This window comes from Panthera onca, chromosome B1, assembly GCF_046562875.1.
Source record: "Panthera onca isolate mPanOnc1 chromosome B1, mPanOnc1 haplotype 2, whole genome shotgun sequence".
NCBI classification, from domain to species: Eukaryota; Metazoa; Chordata; class Mammalia; order Carnivora; family Felidae; genus Panthera; species Panthera onca.
Window position 1 is genome coordinate 201757374 of NC_138342.1, and position 20505 is coordinate 201777878.

A 20505-nucleotide genomic window follows, 5' to 3' on the forward strand; every position below is an offset into this window, starting at 1 on the left:
GTGAGGACGAGTCCAGAGACCCAGCCACATGGAGGAAACAATTAATTCCAGCTTCCTAGGGGCCAGTTTATAGTCACATATTGAATTGAAAACCACTAAAATCTGACAATGTATATATTATCTTCAGAAAACAAAGTTATCAAATGAGAAAAACAAATTGATCCAAATGTATAAGACCTCTAGTTTTCCTTTCTAGTAGGGTACTTTTCTGGTTTTGGTATCAGGATAATGCTGGCCTCAAATAATGAGTTTAAGAGTCTTCTCTCCTTGTTTGTTTGTTTGTGGGTTTTTTTGGAAGATTTTGAGAAAGATTAATGTTAATTCTTCTTTAGATGTTTGGTAAAATTCGCCAGTGAAGCCATATGGTCCTGGTCTTTTCTTTGTTGGGAGGTTTTGACTTACTGATTCAGTCTCCTTATTAATAGCAGTCTGTTAAGATTTTCCATTTCTTCCTGATTCAGTCTTATAAACTGTAGGATTCTAAGAATTTTTCTGTTTCTTCTAGGTTGCCCAGTTTGCTAATGTATAATTGTCCATAGTAGACTTTTATGATCCTTTGTATCTATTGTGGTATCAGGTGTAATTTCTCCTCTATCATTTATAATTTTGTTCATTTCAGTTCTTTTCCTTTTTTTCCCTTGGTCAGTCTAGCTAAGGGTGTGTCAATTTAGTTTATCTCTTCAAAGAACCAACTCTTAGTTTGGTTAGTCTTTTCTAATCTTTTCCTGTTCTCTATTTCATTTATTTCTGCGCTAATCTTTATCATTTCCTTTCTGTGTTAATTTGGGCTGAGTTTGTTCTCATGGGGGTTTCCTTATACGTAACTCCCCTCCTTTCTCTTGCTGACTTTTGACAATGTAATCAAAATGTGTCTCAGGGCAGCCCAACACAGGATCAACCTATTTGGGGTCCTTTGAGTCTAGGGGATCTGGATGTTCATTTGTCTCCTCTGGTTCAGGAAGCTTTGGGCCATTATTGTTCTAAATATACTTGGTGGCTCATTCTCTTTCTTTTCTCCTGGAATTTCCACTTGAATATTCTTCCTTTTTACTGTGTCCCATAATTCCCATAGGCTTTCCTCACTCTTTCTCATTCTTTTTAAATTTTTGTGTCCTCTTTTTTTTTTTAATGTTAATTGATTTATTTTGAGAGAGAGAGAGCAGGGGAGGGACAGCGAGAGAATCCCAAGAAGGTCCGTGCTGTCAGCACAGAGCCTGACGCAGGGCTAGAACTTACAAACCATGAGGTCATGACCTGAGCTGTAATTAAGAGTCAGATGCTAACCCGCTGAGCCACTCAGGTGCCCCTCTTTTCTCCCTCTGATTGGGTAATTTCCAATGTCTTATCCTCCAAATTGCCAGTAGTTTCTTCCATATGTTGTCAACTCTACTTCTGAAACTTTTGAATTCTTTAGTTCAATTATTGTTCATTTCAACTCTAGTTTTTGTGTGTTTTTTTTAAATTTTTTAAATGTTTATTTATTTTGGAGAGAGAGACAGGGTGTGAGCAGAGGAGGGGCAGAGAGAGAGGGAGACAGAATCCGAAGCAGGCTCCAGGCTCTGAGCTGTCAGCACAGAACCCGATGCGGGGCTTGAATCCAAGAACATTGAGATCATGATCCAAGCTGAAGTGAGGCGCTTAACTGACTGAGCCACCCAGGAGACCCTGTTTTGTTTTGTTTTGTTTTGTTTTGTTTTGTTTTGTTTTGATGATTGCTACTTTCTTCTGGTTTCTCATTAAGCTTCTTGTTTTGTTCATGCAGAAAATATGGAACATTTCATCAATGTGTGTGTCATCCTTGCTCAAGAGCCATGCTAGTCTTGTCTTTATTGTTCCAGTTTTAGTATGTGTGCTGCTAGCCAAACACAAAGCTTGATGTGAAACTGTATGTGCCCCCTCAGTGCCTTTGCTGATGCCACTCAGCGCCCCTCCCCCTTGAATATGGCACATTGCGGGCTCGGCTCTTTTTCCTGTTGACACTCGCTCCATCCTGTAGCTTGAAATACTGTAGTCTATAGGTTGCCCTCTTCCAAAGATTTCTCTAGACTGATTCCCTACTCTGAACTCTACATGCATCCGGTTGTCTACTCAGCTTCTGCATTTACATGTCCAATAGGCATTTCAAACATAGCTCATCCAGAACAGACCTAGATTTTCTCTCCAAAACCTGTTCCTACCATCCTCTTCTCGGACAATGGCCGTTTCTCTCTGTCAGTTACGTAGGTTACAAAATAAACTCCATAGTGATTTCCAACTCCGTCTCTCATACCCCGCCTCTCTCCGCAAACACCTACAAATACTCTACGCCCCAGAGCCGGTATCCAGCCCTCCCCCACTTCCGTTAATCACACAGGGGTCTCAGCAGCCATTGCGTCTCACCTAGATTTTCGCAACTCTCTCCTGACTGATCCCCTTATTTCTGCTTTTGCCCCTGTTCAGCTTTTGCCCCTCAACATAGTAACCAAAGTGATTCTTTTAAAAGTTGCTGTGTATCACTCCTACGCTCAAAACTCTGGCGACCTGTCGCCTGTCTCTGTAGAAAATCAGAAGTCCTAATGATGTTCTTCAAGGCTCCCCATAAGCCTCCCCCCATGGCCCCTCGGTCCCGTGTCCTGCTCCAGCCCCACACTGCCCCAGCTCATCAGCGTCCTCGTGGTTTCTCAAACACATCGAGCACTCTGTGTCTCAGGGCTTCCGTCTTCTCCGTCCGACATGATCTCCTCTCGGATATGTGCAGACTGATCTGCCACGTGCTATAGATCTCTGTGCGGCCTGGGAGCAAACCCCTCCCTGCCTTCCACCTCCGTCTCCCTGCTCGCTGCTTCTCCCTGGTACTGCCCCCGTGGGACATGCAAATAGCCAATGATGCGTCTGTTGCCTCTGACACCGCCCTAGAGGGCAAGTAAGGGCAGAGGCCACGTCTGTTCATTCACCACTGTATTGGCAATCCTAGAACTTTACTTGGAAAATGGCAAATGATCAAAAGTATTGTGGAATGATGACATAATGGAATTCGTACCTTCGGAGCTGTGGGGGGAAAATAATGCCAAGGGGCTCGAGCGAATGATGTATTTTACATAATGTCTTCCAGGCCCATCCATGCTGTCGCCAATGGCAGGATTTGTTTCTGTTTTAAGGCTGAATAATATTTCATTGCATGGATAGACCCTTTTCTTTTCTCATTCATCTGTGTACCTTCGGGTTGCTTCCATATCTTGGCTACTGTGAATGACACACGGCCCTGCTTCCATGAGGCATCTAAAATAGCTGAAGGTTTAGAAGTAGACATTAGGGTGGTGATTATCACAGGCTGGGGGAGGACCGCGTGGACAGTTCTTGTTTAATGGGCGTAAAATCACAGCTCTCCAAGACGAGTGTGTTTCAGAGATCTGCTGTACAACATCGTTCCTAGAGTTAACAATAAGACGTTGGGCAATTAAAAATTTATTGAGAGGATAGATCTCATGTTAACTGTTTTTCCTACAAGAAAGAGGGGGCACAAGGATCCTTCTGGAGGTGAAGGAAATGTTTACTACCTTCCTTGTGGTGATGGTGGCATGAGTGTATGCATGTGACTAAGCTCATTAAACTGCATGCATTAAGTATGTGTGGGTTTTGTGGGCCAGTTATATCTCAATAAAGCTGAAGAAAGAAGAAAACATAACGCTGAAGAACTTAGCACAGTACGTGACAAATATTAGTTGATTAATAAATGCTAAGTATAGATGTTAAGGTCAGAACCCTTAGGGTTCAAGTGTTTCATCATAACATAACTCGAAAGGAATTTCCATAGGAAACAAAAGAGACTGGTTGATTTTCTTTGTATTTTTAAAAATACTTATTTATTTTGAGAGAGAGAGAGCACAAGAGCATGAGCAGGGGAAGGGGCACAGAGGGGGGAGCCAGAGAATCCCATGCAAGCTCCGTGCTGTCAGCGAGGAGCCCATTGTGGGCCTTGAACACATGAACCATGAGATTGTGACTTGAGCCGAAATCAGAGAATCAGACGCTTAAGCTAACTGACCCCCGCTGGTGCCCCTCTGGTTAATTTTCTTAAAAGGATGTGGGGCAAAGTAAGATAAATACAATGTGTTCACAAATGCCAAAGTAGACGATTAGGAAGAAATTTCAACTTTAAAAATGGTGTTAGGCTGTATCTAAAAATAAAGCCTTTTGTTTTTAAGGACATTCAGTGGACGCACAGATGTGGTGCAAAAGCTCTGGGTATTTGTAACAGAAACTGTTAGCACTGAATTTAATTAACTCCCTCTGCTGTGTTGCCAGATGAGAAGTTTGCTTTGTGCTAAGGTAAATCAGGAGGCGTTGGTTAAAATTCAGAGTTTAATAAGCCGGAGGCATGGGGAGAAGGTGTTTTTATCCAAGACTAAGCCGTCATTGTGTGTAACACCACTCTGCTTAATTTCCACGCGTGAAAACTGTGGCAGACAAGCTTACGAACAACTCACACCAGAGAAACGTCCACTTCGAAGAGCATACCGTGCTCACCACAGTGTGGCCCTGTGTGGTTTGTTTCAGATGCGTACGTAAGAAGGATTTCAAAGATTGTTTCTCAGTCTGGAAACGAGGTGCCCATCTGTGCCTGATGTGATTGTGGCTGATTTAAAGGAGATCGTTTTCTAACTCTGTCTGGTTCAGGAACATTATCCACCGGAATCTCAAGGTGGCTCGGCACACTTGAGTTTTCCGTCGTTTTCCACAGGTGTTTTCTCCTTTTCCCTTTGTAATAAAGAGGCGGCCAGAGACTCTTAGCTTTGGGTGTTCTGTATCTTTAATTTTATGTCACAGCCCCACACTTGGTTCCACAGGCGTGTGACGGGACCGCCCAACAGTGAGGTAGTGACGGGAGCAGTTTTGAAGGTTTGGGGCGAGGGCGAGCTGCTTGGGTGCGTTGCATAACCCGAGAGCCTCACTTTCACTGCCAGGCACAAGGCGAGCGTCTCTGCAGGTGTCCGTGCGTTACCTTCCTCTCTGCTCTGCACCAATTCAGGCCCTGGAAATAGAGATCTGCGCACACACACAGATAGCCGCTGTCACCAAAGCTTCTAATCCAGTGGATGAAGACATAAGCCTGAACACAAATAACATATGATGAAACCCGGGACGGGTGGAGCAAGGCCTGCAGGGAAGAAGCCATGCCCTTTCATCCGTGGTAGCCCTGGTGGTCTTCTGAGAGAGGGAGGAAGGACTAGTGATGGACCGGAGGTGGCCTGGGGGGAGGAAGGACTAGTGGTGGACCAGAGGTGGCCTGGGGGGAGGAAGGACTAGTGATGGACCGGAGGTGGCCTGGGGGAGGAAGGACTAGTGATGGACCGGAGGTGGCCTGGGGGGAGGAAGGACTAGTGATGGACCAGAGGTGGCCTGGGGGGAGGAAGGACTAGTGATGGACCAGAGGTGGCCTGGGGGGAGGAAGGACTAGTGATGGACCACAGGTGGCCTGGGGGGGATCCCTGCAGGCGGAGCCCTCAGCAAGTGCCAAAGCCCTGAACCTGAGGAGGTGGGCACGTTGTGGGGAGAGAAACATGGTTATCTATGGGTTTGGGGGGACTGGTGGGGGTAGGATTTGTCTGAGAAGCCGCTCACTGAGGGCGGAAGGGGTAACTGCCTCTCAGGCTCTATGAATATGTTTGGACTTCATCCTCATTGCAAGGAGAGAAGCTTCTGGAAGGTGTGCACTTTGGTTTGGAAGCTGAAGAAGGTTTTTGTGACGGCTGTGTGTAGAACCATTTGTGGGTGAGGCAGGAATGGAAGCCGTCGTGGCATTCCGGGGGCGACAAGCAGGTCCCCGTGCAGGTGGGGTGGCGTGCTGGCTCCGTGGATGGCGTGGACGGAGGGCTTGCAGGGCCGTTGAGGAAGTGGCTGGTGTGATGGGAGAGCAGTACAGGACTGCAGGCTTTGATGGGTAGCGAGAGGGGATGAGGCCGGGCTGCCCACACTAGTGGAGCTGGGTCCCTTTGCTGGGTGACGGAGACAGAGGCAGAGTGAGTGCCTGTGCCCCCCAGCTGAGCTGTCACGTTCGGTTCCAGTTGGCGGTTGCCATGTGCGAACGGCGCATCGGCTCTGCCCAGCGCATCTCCTGATTTTCCAAGGGCAGTTGTAAATCTGGGATTTCACATGCAATCCTCATTTTCAAGTCTTGTTCCAGAAACCGAAACATTCTGCTCTTTTAACCACGCAGGTAGCACTGAGCCATATGGCCACCGGTTTTGCATCCTAAGCATAAAAATCGCTTATCACAGAGTCTCATGAACTTTTCTGTAACGAGAATATGATGTCAGACTACATCATTACCCTTCCTAAACAAACAGCTTTAATGGAAGAAATGCGCATTATTCTATATTCAAGAAAAATAAAAGGAACATCGCTGTTGAAATATGGGAGACAGGGATGTTGAATTAATTAAAAAGTGTTTATTGAATCTATAATATCTAACCGAGTGTGTGCCAAGTGCTAATGGACGGGATGTCTTCGGTTGTTTAAGCGTTCCTGATTTCTTGCCCTAGAATTTCCAGCTCCCACCGAGTAGTTAAAAGTGTTTTGACTCTTGATAATGTGTGAGGTGATACCTGCTTCGGGCACACATAGCGTGTTGTAAATCAGCCTGGAATCTGCGTGAAATAAAAGATGCTCCGAAAATGTCATGAGAGGAAATGCAGCGCCCATGATTTCATCCTAAGAGCGCAGCCATCCAAATCGACCCGTAAATATTAGTGCTTTGAAAAAAAAGATTGATATATAGGAGTTTGTCCACACGTTTATGAACTGTTGTCTTAAATTCCCGAGGGACTCATTTTAAATATCTTTTGCCACCTTGCAGTGAGCTGACATATTGTGCCTGGCCAGTTTCTGGAATGCAGCAGGTGTAGTATGTGGTCTCGTTGCCTGATACCTTAGCTTGTTTAAAACAAGCCCCCTGAACAGTAACATATCACACGGGCATCACAGGGATATAAGCCGTGTAAGAAAGAAAGGATTCAATTCGCTGTTCCCCAGTGCTGCGGGTGAGGGCTCTCAGTAAATCCGGACTCCTGCCAGGTCAGATTTCACTTTCTCGGATTTCTCATCCGAACTACAGGAGACAGTGTTTGGATGCCTGTTCCCAGCTCCCCCGTGGATGGCACTTAGCTAGAACAGCTGCTGAAGAGGGCAGCTCATCTGTGAGGTATGCGGGCACCTTGGGGCGTCAGGGCTGGTCTCGCAGGAGAGTCGGGAAGAGAACACGCTCTGAGGGTGAACTTTTTTTTTTTTTCTCGCGTTCCTCAGTGACTACATTTCTGACCACTGCCACTAGATGGTAGTGACAGTTCACACTTGCACGTTGCAGCTCTCATCCGTACTAGGCGCATGAAGATCATAACCACCATTTATTGAGTCTCTACTACGAGCCAAACCCATCCCTCATGTGGATACCTCTCCCGTAGAGGAAGTAACGTAGCCCCAGTCCATCAAAACGGAGACTTCTGCTCAGCGTCCCACAGCACACAGGTGGCCTTGTGTTCTGTCCCCGTGCCCAGCCTTTCGGTCACACTTCGCAGACTCCCGAGTGATGGGATCCCAAACCCCCTGACGTGTTTACACGGAGTAAGGCCGGAAGCCGTGCCTTACTCGATTTACAAATATAATGTAAAGAATAAGTGCACAAGCTGGTGAACTCACCTCGCTTGGAGTTCGTCGTGCTGCTTCCCCACGTGGGAAACACGCTGCCATCCTCTCTGTGCATCTGCTGGGGGTCTCGGGCCCTCCAGGCCAGAGCTGGGCGCAGCAGTAACGGCCACAGTCGTATGGGACATCCACCAAATGCTTCCCACATGCCGGACGTCCCGTGTGGATGTGTGTAACCTCTGTGAGTCCTCGCGGGAGCCCTAACAGGTATGAACCCCAGCAGTACCCTTTTACACAGAGCAGAAGTGGGATGTCGAGAGACTCGGTAACTCTGTCAGGATCTCAAACACACCGTAAGGAAGGGGTCGGGACCCAGATCTGTGCTGGCGTATCTAAAGCCCCTGCACTTGGCACCCTGGCTGTTGCACACAGCAGACCGCCACGAATTCTCATTCTTGTTGGCGGGATCAGGGTCGTTACTGGTCGCAGAGACGGAGTGCCAAAACCAAACTTCCCTTCTACCCAAGGATATTAGATTTGGAGCAAAACCTGCGCCACTGTTCTCACGAGGCGATGTGCGGAATAATTACTGTCTTGGGCTTCACAGCCAGGGGCGTCTGGGTTTCAATCCCGGCAGCAACTGCTTTCTGCTTCTGATCAGGGTCCCCCCACCTCTCTTTAGTTCCAAGAAGGATGTCAATAGTGAGTCCACCCTGAGGTGCAGTTGTAACAATTGCAAATAGCATGCAAATCACCTAGCACAGCATACAGGACCTACGAGGTGCTCACACTGGTATGTTTATCACCGTTATTTTTATGAATCTTACCCTGGAAAAATCAATCTTGTAGAATATTTCTTGGAATGAGCGCTGTATTTGTTTGGAATAATACTTCTTCAAGCCCTTTGTGTTAGACACCGAAACTCTTGTTTGCAGAATGTCAGCAAAATTTCAGCATAGGGAGAGAAACCGGTCTGCCCTCAAGGAATAAAGATTTTGTTGGCCCTGTAGATAGACAGGTGGGGAGATGGTGGGAAGGGTACAGGTGTCTTCCCGAATGTCCTTAAAATCTTCAGGGAAGTTAGACTGTGCTTGTTGAAGGATTGACTTTATAAAACCCTGTGAGGAGAGGGACCGTGAGGAGAGGGACCGTGAGGAGAGGGACCGTGAGGAGAGGCCCTGCTTGACACGGACCAGTGTCCATTGTCTGCTGTGTAACAAATGACCACACACTTGGCAGCTTAAAACACCACCGTCACCATCTCGCACTCTGTGCCGGTCGAAGTGTGGAAGTCTGGCATGGCGAGGCTGGGTCCTCTGCTCGGGTTCTCATACGTCTAAAAGGAAGGTGTTGGCCTTGGTTTCTCATCTGGATCTGGGTGGCCTCTTGGGGACTCATCCTGGCTGTTTGCAAAATTCAGCCCTTTGCAGCTGTGGGACCAAAATCCTCAGTCATTTTCTTGTTGGCTGTGGCTGGAGGTCACTCTGAGCTGTATGGGGACACCTTCAGGCCAAGCCAGGTGGCTACCTCATACTATGGCAGCAAGTTCTTCAAGACCAGCGGGAGAATGCTTCTCCAGACAGCTAAAGTGAAGGCATATATATCTATCGTAGGGTAATCATGGGAGCCACCAGCCCCTATGAAGGAACCTGATCGAGTGAGAGATTGCCCCCACGCACAGACCCTCGCCACACTCAGAAGAGGAGAGGACACAGGGGTGTCACAGGGAGCTTGCATCCTAGAGGCCATCATGGGATTCTGCCTACAACTTGACCAAAGACCACAACTACAGAGAAAAAAAAACATTTGCAGAGAACTCAAACCTGAACTTGGGAGAAGCACTGAGCGAGAGTTCTCTACTGGTAGTGCTGTGTCTCTGCTAAGGCCTGGATACAATGAACAGCGAAATAGTATTCGTGATAAATACAGGCTATTGGAGATGAGAAGAACCCGAGAAGTTATTTGGCATTCCTTCAAGTTAGGTGAATTGCAAGAAATCACAAGTAAAAAAAAAAGAAAGAAAGAAAAGAAAGCAAAGTCCGTGCCATGGAAAGGGGTTAAGATCCACTATGAAATCGGTCTTTTATCAGCCATGTAGTTAAAAGTAAGGGAGTGGCTCCACGAGCCTATTTTATCATCTGTAAAATCCTTCCTTCCAGGGCTGGTTAAATGAGATTTATAAATATCTCTGTCTGTCTCCATCTGTGTATCTATCTATTACCTATCTGTCCATTATCAGTCTGTCATCTATGTATGCATCGTCTATCATTTATCTATCATCCTCCTATATTGCTGACATTTGGCGAATACCAAATCCCCCCAAAAAATAGACTCCCCCCCCCAGAATATTTAATTATGTAGGTCTGCCTTGGACAAGCCAGGCTCACTCACTCTGGCTGCGCTGCTCCCCACCCTGCGCAGCCCCATCTTTGTGGGATGCTCGTCTTCACAGTACAACTCTGTGGCTCTGCCATCTTTCCAAAAGTTCTTTTAAAAATATCTGTTTGACACTTCTCCCAACAAGCGCAAACTACACCTGTCTTCCGAAGTGCACGTGGGAGGTGCTCCAGAGCAGACCCTGCGTGAGGCCACGGGACAAAATGCTTAATGAATCTTAAACATCCGAGATCACGCAAAGGATCTTTTCCAATCACAATGAAGTAAAACTGGAAACCAACAGCAGAACAAAAACGTGAAATTTCACAAATATGTGGAAATTTAACACGCTTCAGAGAACCGCTGAGTCGAAAGAAATCAGAAAGGAAAGGAGAAAATAACTTGAGAAAATTGCAATGAGAACATGACGCACCAAAGCTTCCAGGGAGCCGCAGAAGTGGTGCCAAGAGGGACATTCACAGCCGCAAACGAGAGTTCGAATCAACTGCCTGACTTCATGTCTTAAGGAAATAAAAAAAAAGAACCAACTAAATCCAGAGCTGCAAGAAAGAAGTGATTAAATACAGATTAGAGATAAATAAAATCAAGAACAGAAAGACACATATCCTGTGATGTCACTCATATGTGGAACTGAAGAAGCACAACAGATGAACATGGGAAGGGAAGGAAAAATTAGATACAAACAGAGAGGGAGGCAAACCATAGGAGACCCTTAAATCCAGAGAACAAACTGAGGGCTGCTGGAGGGGAGGTGGTTGGGGGGATGGGCCAGATGGGTGACGGGCCATCAGGAGGGCACTTTTGGGACGAGCGCTGGGTGTTGTATGTGATGGTGAATCACTTGGGTTCTACTCTTGAAGCCAGGACTACACTGCATGCGAACTGACTTGAATTTAAATAAATAAATTACTATATATAGTGTATGTATGTATATGTACGCACAACACACACACACACAGCAGAGAAACAAGAAAAGAATAGAGCAAATCAATGTAACTAACAGTTGATTCTTCAAACTCAGATCAACAAAATCGACATCTAGTGAGATGGAATAGAAGAATCACTGGTTTTGGAACGAAACGATCAAAATGCATGATTGTGCTCCACTCTTCTTATTCCCGTTGGTAAAATGTCCCAACAAAAAGAACAACAACGGTGGGGGGCGGGGGGCTCCTGGGGGGGCTCAGTCAGTTAAGTGTCTGACTCGGGCTCAGGTCATGATCTCATGGTCCATGGGTTTGAGCCCCACCTCGGGCTCTGTGCAGACAGCTCGGATTCTTCGGATGCTTTGGATTCTGTCTCCCTCTCTCTGCCCCTCCGCTGCTCTCCCTCTGTCTCTGTCTCTCTCTCTCTCAAAAATAAATAAACATTAAAAAATAGAAAAACAACAAAAAAGACGTAGGGCACTTCATTTTTACGTGTGCACATGAATCATGCATATACTTATAAACATCATCTCCCTGACTAGGGAGGCACGGATTTTTCACAAGCAGCATGCCCTGCTTCCCCGCATCCTGTGGCCAATTTGCTGTCTATGGAAACAGTCAGCGACAGATGACAGAGAAGGAAATTCCAGGACAGGGTTGTTTGGGAGGTAAAGAAAGTATGTGTATGCACGGGGCAGTGTTCATTTCAGTTTTTGCGTGAATGAGATATCCTCAACAGTATCCTCCCAAATATATTTACAAATGCAAATGGGTTCGTGAACTCTGAGAAATTGGCATTTTTTTCCTCAACTCAAGCAGTATGTTTTTGACAACTCATGAACAAAAATTCAGAGCGATGTTTGTCCTTGCCTGGGTTGTGCTCTTACATCACGAGGTTCTTGGAAAACAATTCAATTATCTGAGCCTAAAAGTCCCCATACACAGAATGTGAGTCTGTCTGGCTCACCTAACCCTTGTCTTCCTCCAGCCCAAGTCTGTGGTTGTGTCTTAGGAGAATCCTTTACGGGTTCATCAGTTACTGTTTTCTCCCCCTTCAATATAAAAATACAGTTTCACTTTAAGAGTGAACTATTCTTTCTTGAATTAATCTGGTGCAATTAGATGGTCTTCCAAGTGAAGTCACATGAAACATGAAAACTGCTTATTTTGCATTCTTTTAATTAGTGCTGGCAACTATGAAAAAAAAAAAAAAAAACCTGCATGGAAACAGGAGTTAGTGGCCCTTTGCAATTTAGTAACACAACTCTTGATTCAGATGAGAAAATCTGAGTCAACGTTATATGATATGTTATATCACCTCAGTTATATTGTTTAATGTTTCAATGAAATAATAAGTCTAGTTTTTTTTAAAGAAATCAGTGCATTCTATTGGAAATTTCTATAGCTTTTATTAAGGTGAGCACTTTTCAAAAGTTTTACTGGGAATTATAATGTTTGGGGAATGTGAATGCATGTCAGTATGGCTGTACATAATTGTCAAACTTTTCCCTGACACAACATTGTCTAAGTTTTATATTATTTATCATATTTTATAGACAAATGCAAACCAAATGCACATTTTTAATACATAAATAGTATGAAAATTTTAATTAGGTACATCATTACATTTAAATAGATGACTATATCTAGAGATGATTCTATCTAGGAGTATTCTATCAACTTTCAGTTGTGGGGGAAGAAATAGTCTAAATAATTTTACATCAAGTATTGCAGCCTCTCAAGTTTCCAAACCACCTGGATCTTTTGGTCTCATGTACAGCTACTTTGACCTAGAAGAAATTTAACTAAATGATACAAATTTGTATTTTGAAATGCAAATTGCATGTTTTATACAGTTTCCTGAACCATCGCTCTGGTCAGTTTTATGGGAATGGAACTGATGTTGTAAGGAAGAGAGGCCCACAAGGTGCCTTAGGGAGTGCCTGTTCAACAGGCTTCAGAGGCCAGAGAAAGTGCCATCGAAACAGCACAGAGCCCTGTCTGTCCCCTAAGCTCCATGCGCCCACTGCTCTCAGACACTTTCTATGGTCTCTTGCCATTCTCCCCTTTCATCCTGAGAAAATTCGGGGGGAGGAAGCCTTTTGTCACTCAGCTTTAGCAGAACACCTCAATAACCCAGGTGATTGAAAATGCATTTGCATCACTTCTCACAAGAGATAGTTCAGAATTCAGTGCTTAATTTGAACGTTGGTGCGACAAATCAGGTTCTGATTCCACTGGAGGATTTAACCATGTGAAAGAATTCTACATCAGTATCTTTTGTAAAAGGAAGAGTCATCTTTCGTTATTCTTAACTCTCCTCAAAATCAGCAGTCCCCGAAAAAGGGTGGTTTTGCCCTCCCGGGCATGTAGGACAAGGTCTGGAGACATGTTTGGGTTGTCACAGACTGGGGGAGGGGTGGCTCAAGAATCCAGGGGGTCAAAGCGAGACAGGCTGCCGCGTGCCAGGTGCCGCACTGCACACGATGGCCCTGGATGTCAGTTGTGCTCACTTCGGGGAGCACCATCCTCAGTCAAGTATGCGTATCAAGTGTTATCAGCACAGTGTGTACCTTTTTATTTTGAAACAATTGTAAATTCCACAGGAAGTTGAAAAAAAAAGTACAGAAAGATCCTGTGTACCCATTACCCAGATCGCTCAATGATGACAAGTCACATGCCCTTTCTATGACAGCAGCACCAGGCTGGTCGATCATACCATCTACTGATCTCACCAGTTTTGACATGCACTCGTGTGTGTGTGTGTGTGTGTGTGTGTGTGTGTGTGTGTGTGTGTGTTAGGAGGAATCGGCTCATGTGATTATGGGGCTGAGAAGTCACACTGTCTGTCCTGTACAAACTGAAGATGCAGGAACATTGGTGCAAGTACCAGGCCAAGGTCAGGAGACCAACATGCCATCTCGAGAGGTCCATAGAGAAAGAGAACTCTCCCTTCCTCTGCCTTTTTGTTCTCTTCAAGCCTTCAACAGATTGGGTGATGTCCACCCACACTGAGGAAGGCAGTTTTCTTTCCGGAGTCTATTGACTCAAATGCTAATCTTTTCTGGAAACACCTTTACAGACACCCAGAAATCACGTTCAGTCAAATGTGTGGGCATCCTGTGGACCAGCCAAGTGGAAACATGGAAGTACCCAGCACAGCACCTGCCTACAGGCCAGGAGAACAATCTTGTTGGAGGGTTTCTGGGGGAATCTCATTCTTGAAAGCAGAAGAGAATGCTGGAGGCGTAGAAAATACATACTGATCTTCAGGATCAGCATAGGTGAGGTGAAACATATAGACACATAACTCACTACTCAGGGACAGAATAGTTTCCCTCTGTGCTTTTTCCTTTTGGGTGAAGGTGACCTGGACGTACTAGGTACTCCAGAAATACTGACTAGAGAATAACGTCTGGTGTCCTTCGATGCAGAAGCTTCTAGAAACACTGATTCTGCTTGCATCAGAGCAAAACACGTAAAACTTTGACAGTGAAGGCAGTTGAGAAGAATTAAGTACTCTTACCTATAGGATAACATATTGCCTTAGAAAGAACACAAGATAGTGATTCATTGTTGGCACTCTGGGGCCATCACTGTTCATAGGGGTCTAGTTTGAGTGTTTTATGTCCGACACTGGGTCTAGAGAGCCAATTTTACAGAATAACCAGTCTGTAGTAATATATTTGCTTTACTTAAACTTTGCAGAAATTTTAGCCACTTATAATTTAAAATATACTTACATTGGAGAAGGCTTTATTTCTCATGACTCACACAAAAGGCATTTGGAGTCCATTTACACAAAAATTATACTTCAGACGTTTTCTCCTATTTGGAAGAATATGCCTCTCTATATTTGCTTTTACTGTGATAACTTTATATTTTAAGATAAGCTATATATTCCATAGAGAATTTAGGAAAACTGTGTATTTTTGATCGGAGAAGTGTCAGAAATACTACACATGACCACTGTCTATAAATATAGGTTAAATACCAAAACACTGCTTTCAGTTTCTAAAATGAGAAGAAAAGTTTCTTTTTAACCTGAATTAATGACTCAGCATTTTGAAGGCCCTTTGAAGCGCCATGTACCCAGGTTACAAACTGTTTGATTTGGGGTAAGTTATTGAAGCTCTATGATGTGTCCGCACATCTATAGAGAGGGGCTGATTCCTCCAGCATTGAAGTCATTATAAAGTTGGACACAACGTATGTGAAATGACTAGTCCGTGGTACATGCCCGATACCTTCTACTGTGGAAACCAAGTTGAGGAGCACTTTCCTATGGAGGTTCTGGTGACCCAGGGCACTATTGGTTAATTCCTGTGTGAAGCCAGCGGTAATAGCTGAGTATCGCTGTTACAATTCTTGCAAAGCATTGTTCCCACTCTTTTTCTCTAAAAGGGCTTTCTGACATCTAGATGTTAAAATCCGGATGGGTCACGGGAAGCTGAGTAAATAGAGCAGCATTTAATTCCATTGATTGCTGACAAGATGAGATTGATAGAATGTCCGTGAAGAGGCTTTGGAGATACAGTGGACACCCCAGTGGCAGGCTTATTCCTCTGCTGCTCGAACTGTCAAGGAAGGCAATAGCTTCCACTGGTATTTTCAGAGCAAAATCAATGGCATGATACAGCATTTCTTATCACGGAGGATAATTCTCTATGTCCCGCTGTCAGTTATAATATAGCTCGGCTTGTAAATTTTGGTGAACTCAGTGCCAGGAGTATTCTATGATTACCTTGAAATTAAATCCACTGTAGAATCTTGATCCTTATCCTGCCCCCCAGAGTGCTTTTGAAATACTGCCCTTCTCACTGAAAATGCTAATTCCCTTTTAACCTGGCCTACTGCTTTGAAAGTTTCTGAGTACTTTTAAGGGCCCTCAGCATACAGAAATGCCATCTTAGCTAAGAAAGGTCAAGTCCTTAATGGTTTCTGACTGGTGGAGTCCCAGGCAGCCTAGAAAACTCCACTGATGCAGGACTCACTGTGTACGGCCTGTGATTTCTATGCGTGCAGTGGAGTACATTGGGGTTGAAAGGAGATGTTCGAAAACAATGAGATGCCACTGCATCCCTGTCACCGTGACCAAAATCCAGAACTCTGACCACACCAGACACTGGTGAGGATGTGGCCCAACAGGGACTTTCATTCGTTGCTGGTGGGAATGCAGAATGGTGCAGCCACTTTGGGAGAGAGTTTGGTGGTTTCTCACAGAACTAAATACACTGTGTGATTCAGCAGCTGTGCTGGGTGAGTGGAAAACTCATCAGAACAAGTTTCATGAGTTAAAAAAAATATATGTATTTTTACACAAACACCTGCACATGGGTGTTTATAGCAGTTTTATTGAGAATTACCAAAATTCAGATGTTTTAGCAGGTAAATGGATAAATTGTGATCATGCAGACAACTATACAGTACTAAAAACAAATGAGCTCTATAGTAATGAAAAGACAGGAAACAAACTTAAGTGAATATTATTAAGAGAAAGAAGCCAGTCTGCAAAGTCTACATACTGTGTGCTTCCGACTAAATGACCTTCGGAGAAGTCAAAACCATAGGCATAGTAAAGAGATCAGTGGTTGTCAGGGGTTCGGGATAGGCAAGGTTGAACAGGTGGAGCACAGAGGATTCTTTGGGCAGTGAAATTACTCTGCATGACACTATAATGATGGTTACATGCCAGTATGCACTTTTTTTTTTTTAATCTACAGAACGTACAGCACCAACAATGCACCCTAAGGTGCACCTTGGGTAATTATGCTGTGTCTTCAATTGTAACAAATCTACCCTATGATGGGAGGCTGTGCGCGTGGAGAGGGCTAAGTGGTAGTTCTTGGCACTTAGCTATGAACCTAAAACTGCTCTAAACATGGTAGTCTTAAAAATAATAAATAAAAAGGAGACTATTCCCTAACCCATGAACATTGTATGAAAATCAAATTTCATTACCTACAAATAAAGTTTTATTAGAGAACAAAAAAAATGAGATATTCGCTTTAGTTAGATTTTTAGTTAGAGTTCCATTCAGCATGGATACATCCAGGATTAGAGCAGAAATTAAGGCCGTGTTGAAAATTGCACACTGTCCTTTCCCTAGGGCAGCAAATGAGTGCATAGCTGTGTCCTTTTCAGGAATATATTTCTATATCATATGACACCAAATTTCTTATTTTTAATTCTATCATAATTGATTCATGCACTGTGATATTAAAATAAAAATGTACTAACGATGAAATAAAATAGTACTACTTATTGACATGTGATTCAGTGTGTGTGTGTGTGTGTGTGGGTGTGTGTGTGTGTGTGTGTTAGACTGCCCTTCCCTTTCACAGCTGTGTGATTTGGACTACAAGTGGCTTAGTCTTTCTGGGACTTATGTTCTGTAGGGTATAAGCATGTGCGTTTCTAATCAAAAGTGTCTCTTCTATCTCTTTCATCTCTCTTTGTATCTCACGTAGTCTTTAGGAGAGAATGCAGTGCCACAGCAGAAAAAATAATTTTGGTAAAACAAAAGTAATTACAGGAATAGGTTACTAGTAACTAGGATTTATTTTAAACATTGTGTGACTGATATGTAGACACTTCTTAAATCTATCCTATGCAGAATAATTGCAGACACAGTGATATTAACTCATAAGTGGCTCATTACTCTGCCTTGTGGTCAAGCCGAGGAAGATAATTCTCTGCCTGTTTAGAAAAAAATTTACAGAGCTGACTGTAATATTGCATGTAGAGTCAGAGACCTGAATTCAATCTTTCTTTCTTACTACTAAGATCAGAGACTACCTGACTCAAGGTTGTAACGCGTATTAAGTATTGACATGCTCTTGAGAAGCCTGTGTATAGGTGTTTAATGTAATGAAAACATCGAGTATTCACTACGACAAACTTTTTGCCTATCTTATTATGATGGTGGTTCTGCCAGAACTATGGAATTTTCTGGAGAGATGTTAACTCACTGTGGCTGCTCTATAGACCGAGAGTTATGTGTGAATACGTTTAGTAAGATAAATGTGGCATTATTGAATATGCAGTACTCCTGAATACCAATGTCCAAAATACAAAATATGTTTAGATGTCTGAATGTCTTCCTTTAAGACGTAATTAATTTCCTAAAAGACACTCTGAAAATAAAGGAACAACAACAACAACAACAAACCCACTACTGAGTTAGTTTAAATATTTGAAAGCATTCGTGCCCATTATTTAGTTGAGACGGGAGGTCATTCCTCATGTACTGTACTGCTAATAGTTGGTTACATGTATGTGTGTATTATTCACTTTACCATTTAAAAACTAACCAGGGCATCTATGTCTTTGACTAGATTTAGGTTCTGATTGAAATAAAGATAAGTTTTGTGTCCATCTACAGACTTACCTATACCATATAACTCAGAGACTTACTCAACCCAGACATTTAAGGAATCCTGCGTTTAAATTTAAATTTCTAATATATATAGTTTTTTGTTTTCTGTTTTCTTTGAAGAGCCCTTACTTTTCCTGTCATTACTAAGGATATAGGCAGCAATCTTTGAAGGGTATTCACATGACTTGGATATGATAGAATATCATTAGAACATTAAATTCTAGTTTTCCAACTTCTTTTTCCATAATTTTTGTTACAGTGTATGAAAACTTGGGGATTTAAGACTGAGTTTGCCTACGTCATTTTGACTTTTCCTCTTTCAATCTATGTTCGCAGGACTGTCGGCTTTACATTTCAATTAATTAGTAGGACGTTGTACTAATTGCTACAAATTCCTGTGGTACCAGTGATATAGACACAATTAATATGTGGTCTTATTTGGGTCTTATATAGGAAGATAAGATCTTCTTAGGGCAAGAATTAAAACAGTTTAGGGCAGTGCTGTACTTGGCAACAGTTAGACTCTACACGTGTTGCAGAGAGATGCAACTTGCCCTCACCTGTTGTGTGTCACACGTCTTCCTCACGTTTCCACACTTCTTTGTAGCAACCCTAGAACATCTTTCAGATGAGGAACTCGAAGTTCAGAGCACTTTCAGATTTCCTTCTAGCTCAGCGCAACTGTAACATACGCATAAAAAGGTAGAATTGTAGCATATTGTGAGAATACAGATTCAGGAAGCACTGGACTCAGATTTGGTAGGCTGACAATCACTGGTGAGTTGTTGACCCTTTTGATGAGCCCGTTGGGGTAAAGCTTCAGATCTCCGCAGGCTAAAACCAGATAAATACCGGCCAGCTTCCTCGTGCTTCACTGGTCAAAATTACAATTGATGAAAGTCACAAATCTGAGATTGTCTTTGGCGATCATGTAGTTTCATGCCGGCAGAATCTAGTCAGGTTCTGATCTCGTGAAAACACCTCCTGGGATGAGGTGGAAACTATGAGATTGTTGCCAGCAGAAGGAACATTCTATTTTTTTATAAACATATATTCCGAGAGAGTGCACGCACATACATGCATGAGGAAGGGAAGGGGCAGGGGGAGGGAGAGAGAAAATCCCGAGCAGCCTCCATGCCAGTGCAGAGCCCGACACGGGGCTCCCATCTCATGACCATGAGATCATGACCCGAGCTGGAATCAAAAGTCAGATGCTCAACCAGCTAAGCCACCCAGGTGCCCCGAGGGAAGGAACATTCTAAAAACACTCTCCTTTGCCTTTACTCTGTATGCCTCATCGTCTTCTCCCACATTTCAGTCTTCATTACTTGTCACTTTATGTGACACCTCTCACCACAAAATATGACCTTAAGGAAAGGCACTAGTGTGTACTTTTCTGCACTACTTAAATCAGAGAATTACAGCAAACACCCCCCCCCCCCCCAATCACTTTAAGGATGTGCTCATTGGAGATTTTCCTCCTGTGTAACTTCTCGGCCCATGAGATAGAAAACTGTCCCAGAAAGTTTAAGTTACCCTTCAGTGTCAGAGATGAAGGAGAACCCCAGGCTTCTGACGTGTAGCCCAGAATGGTGTCCATGTGCTATAAAAAAGCTGGTCTTCTAAAATCTGTATTATGCTGGACAATTAAATCTACCAGCTTTTTAAATAGCTTGGTGCAAATTAAATTAGACAATTTCGGAAAATACTGAGGAAATGAGAACTTTAAATAGGGTGAGAAGAGAAGAGGTTTAAGGTGATTCTTTCTTAGCACATGGGCCAAGAACTTCGTACGGCATTACGTTTGGACCTCACCTCCCAGTCCTGGGAGGGCAACAGAACGGGCCCACCCTATGAACAAGGGTCCCACACCAAAGAGGAGTTACGTAAGCATGCTCAAAGTGGCACAGCCAACACGGAGGTGATGAATTTGGGTCCTTTACGTGCCTCAGTGACTGTGCACATTTGTTTGCTTCTGGGGGTGTTGTGGTGGGTGGGGCCTCTTGACACCATCTGAAGGCCACACGGGGGTTCTGGAAGCAGTGTTGGGAGGGAGAAGTGGAGCGTCACCGGCTGGGGAGTGGCATGTGTAGTCCTCACTACTCCTCACATCTGTACTCAAACACCACCGCGGCCCCCGCCTGTTGGCCGCACGGCCCATCTCCTGGAGATCGTGATGTCCGT

The 20505-nt window shown here is 44.0% G+C and overlaps 1 protein-coding gene and 1 non-coding gene across 4 annotated transcripts in view; one reads left to right on the forward strand and one right to left on the reverse strand.

Moving 5' to 3' along the window:
• Window positions 1-20505, forward strand: part of CSMD1 (CUB and Sushi multiple domains 1) — a 2002273-nt gene that overhangs the window by 1479224 nt on the left and 502544 nt on the right. The window lies entirely within an intron of this gene.
• Window positions 1762-1867, reverse strand: LOC132693419 (U6 spliceosomal RNA). The gene has a single exon (XR_009616804.1). It is a non-coding gene; the product is annotated as a U6 spliceosomal RNA (small nuclear RNA).